This window comes from Petaurus breviceps, unplaced genomic scaffold, assembly GCF_028583685.1.
Source record: "Petaurus breviceps papuanus isolate PSGF00001 unplaced genomic scaffold, PetGlider_PUasm1.0 90602, whole genome shotgun sequence".
NCBI classification, from domain to species: domain Eukaryota; kingdom Metazoa; phylum Chordata; class Mammalia; order Diprotodontia; family Petauridae; genus Petaurus; species Petaurus breviceps.
The window spans coordinates 4262567-4266804 of NW_027187283.1; positions in this window are offsets into that span (position 1 = coordinate 4262567).

A 4238-nucleotide genomic window follows, 5' to 3' on the forward strand; every position below is an offset into this window, starting at 1 on the left:
TAAGCCTGTTTGCCTCAGTTTCCTCATCTATAAAGTGAAGCATGAGAAGGAAATGGCAAAGTATTCTACTATACTTGCCAAGAAAACTCCAAATGAATTAAAGAAAAATTTGACATAACTAAAATGACAGAATAGTAATGATTTTATTCAAATCATTGATAAGAATATTTAAGTGGAACAAAGTCAAGCACAAATCATTGGTACACTCTACCATGTACATGATTACCTTCTTATTTTCAAAGTGAAGAAATTATTGTCAAAAATAATTTCTCAAGAAAAGTGTAAGATTTTAACCTCTGCATAAGTCCTACTACAACTTTCCCTCAAGGTATGGAGATTACTCTAGTTTTCCATTGGCTATCCCAGTGATGTACAAGTTCTGGAATGTACAAGCAAAGTTGCAGGTCATCTAGGCCAATCAGTGAAATTTATCCATCTTTGTTGATGACAACCAAAGCTCCATTTGTTTTTGTCTTTTTTTAAAAAGCTTCTTACTAGGTTGAAAACAGTGACAAGTATTTTGGCTATGGCTACACTGCAGGTCTATGTGCTAAGTCTTCTAAGTGATTGCTCATGACTAAAGGCAACTGCTTACCTCTCCCCTTGCCTGAGGGTGATCCACGATGAATTGCAAAAGTTGGACAACTGTGGGTTTAAGTAGTCAAAGTGTCCATTATTTATAAATTTGGTGACCAACCTTTTGCTTTACATGGACAGAAATTAGAATTAAGGAGTATAATGAGAGCACTATGAATGAAAGAAATGAAGAGTGTTCTGTCCTAAACATGGAGAAAGAGAAGAGATTTTAAAGAGAAAGAAAATAATAGAGGAAAATTATTTAAATCAAACCTTTCCAAGATAAATTTTTCTTTCAACCATCAATGCTGACAAGGTCATTTCAGATCTCTCAGGTTGTAGAAGTAAGAAAACAACTTGTAGATTAATTATTAATTAGATAAATGTATTAACCCCAGGTTCCCCTTGTTGCAAGCATGGGCAGTATTTTATAAATATGATAGGTTGTCCTAGGCTTGCTGAAACAACTCCTTGTGTGAAAGCTATCTCACCTATCAATTTCTGTCATGATATCTAAAGTACTTCATTGTAGTTATAACACCCAATACCCACTCTTAAAGAAAAGCTTATTGTCACTGAGGATAATATATTAATCTGTTAATTGCTTCTTTATTTTGTGTTATATTTAATCAAATCATCTACCAACTTGAAGAATACTGAGAAATTAAGAAACAAGATAAGTAAATTCTGTTAGTGCAGATGGGAGAAGGAAAACAAATTACAACAGTAAACTAGGTGTACTGTGTATCTTAGAGAAAGATATTGTTGAGGTTTAAGGTTTAGGGGTGCTCAAGATCCCCAAATACCAACATGCCAGGTCCTGCCCAATGAACTCAACTCAAGTCTTCTCTCAGCCAAAGTAAAGCAAAGTTAATTAAAGATTTGCCTTAATGGGTAGACTCTTACAGAGCCTAGTATATGAGAAATTTGTATTGGAAAGTGAGCCAAAATACTCTGACACAGAATGAGTCTGAACTAGATTGAATTCTCAGTCCCTTCATGGGGGCAAGATGGATCTTATAAACAGAAAGGTTTGGGAGGATTTAGGCATCCTCTGGAGGAGGAGTTTGGGGAGGTTCTTGAGGAGGAGTCTAAGGAGGATCTTGGGGACTGAGGTCAGACTCCAGGAATGGAATTAAGTGTGGGAAATGGCTGAAGGCTACCTGGACATGACAGAGGATGGAGGGCTAGGCTACTTTAAGTGTAACAGGTTTGGGTATAGACATTTGGATAGGATCAAGGGTGGGAAGCAGCTGGACAATGGAGGGCTAGGCCAAGTTAAGAGTAAGAGATTTGGGCCTAGCTATAATGAAAGGCTTATGGCCTCAGGCAAAAGCCTGAAGATTCAATAAGAGTTCAAGGAGTTTCCCAGAGCCTATACCCCATCAATACTAGAAAAACAGAGATAAGCAAAAATAATGTGTGACCATTTCTCCTAGATTTGGTGTTATTCAAGACTACCCACTCCAGTTATCCCTCATGTCTGTTCCCATCATTTGATTCTTTGATCATCATTTGAGTCATCACTCTTTTATTTTTTAATAATCGAGCATTTATCTCCCTGTATCTCCCTATCCCTGTCATGGAAAAAAAGAAAATAAAACCCTTGCAATAAATAAGCATGGTTATAGGGGAGGCTAGCTGGCATAGTGAATAGAGCAGCGGCCCTAGAGTCTGGAGGACCTGAGTTCAAATCCAGCCTCAGACACTTAGCACAAAAAGTAGCCATGTGACCTTGGGCAAATCTTAATCCCAATTGCCCTAAAAATAAATAGATAGATAGATAGATAGATAGATAGATAGATAGATAGATAGATAGATAAACAAATGAATAAATAAATAAGCATGGTCAAGGAAATTCCCATAATAGCCATATCCAAAAATGTGTGCCTTATTTTCCATATTGATCCTCCACATCTATGTCAAGAGATTTACCTTAATGTTTAAAAACCTGCAGAAATTTCCCAATATGACAAAAAGTTTATTAGGATGATGAGGTAATAGACATAAAGGTAGAATGTCCTCAGAGGTCCTCAAACCTAATCTTTTCATTACATGGGTGGCAAATAGAGGTTAATTGAAATTAGGTGATCAGCTAAAATTTCACAGATAATAAGTATCAGAGATAGTATATAGACCCATGCCCTCTGAATGGAGAATCTATGTTCTCTTTACCTTACTACACTGAAGCTTCTAAAATCTTTTCTGGCTCACCTATGCCATTTCTCCTTTCTTTCCTCACTACCTAAACTACTATCTCTAGCATTCTTAGTCAAATATATTTTTTTAAGCAATTGGGTTTAAGTAACTTGCTCAAGATTACATGGCCAGGTGTTTTTGGGTGGGTGCTAAGTATCTGAGCCCAGATTCAATCCCCAGATCATCCTGACTCTGGGGCCAGTACTCTTACTCACTGAGCCACCTGGCTGACCCATCTTAGTCAAATATTTTAATGTCTTCCTACCTTGATGATCCCATTAAGCTTTAAATATTGTACCATTTTCTTAATGAAGCAAGTCCTTGCATTCCTTAACAAAAAAATAATTGTGAAAAATCCTTTCTTTTTCTTGAAGTCTCCAGGAACCATCACCTTTCTTAGAAGATAATTCCCAGGACTCCACCTTTATATTAACAACTTACTAACAGCACATAATACTTGAATATAATGCAATTGTTTATTTAATCTGTGCATTTGCACTATGCTGATTCATTTCTATGTGTGCCATTAGTCACTCTCACTAACTCCTGTTATCGTTCATAAGATGTACAATTCTGAGAGGCAATTATGACTTTTCTGCTTAACTAATTGTGTACACTGCTTAGCACAGCACCATATGCAGATATTAAATAAGTAACTTTGTTTGACGATTATACAAGGTGTTTTTTTTCACCCATATTATTCTGCACTAAGGTACCATTTGACTATAAAGTGTCCATGATTGTACACACAAAAGAATATCCCTTTACAGTTTGTGAACACATTTTGAAAAATCAAATGCTAAAGCTTATAGGTCCCTGGGCAACTGCTGCTACATCAGAGGAAATTTTCAGAAATAATCACATTGGGAAACAATGCTTCAATGTAACAATAGCCCATATACTCAAAGTAGTTCTTATTATAGTATGAAACATAGGATGCATTCCCTCTTCTATTTAATGGTGCCAACACATCATGAAAAATTAAACAATAATCCAACAAAATATGCTAATCAACACAGATACATTTGGAGAAATTGAGTAGACAGAATTTCTGAAATTGCTGTTTCCTGTATTGAACAGACATTTTTAAAAATCCCCTCAAACCTCCATAACCTTCACCACAGTTATGGAATTAATTTTACAGAATTTCTGATGTAAGTCACTTTACTGCTCAAATGTATCTAGAATGGTTTTCTTTTTATTGATTTCATTGTGTTATAGCTTGGTGCCCTGTGCTTTGCTTAGCTAACATTTGTGGAAGATCAGCATTTTTTACATGGCTCTATGCAGTATATGTATGTATTTATTTTATTATTTTCATTATGGCTGTAACACAATGACTGTTATTATTGTTCTTATAATTTCCCTTGGAAAATTTTATCCTTAAGCCATTGCTGTAAAAAAGTTCACTAGGCAAGTGTTTAGAGAGGCAATTTTTAGCATTCATTTCTACAAGATTTTGA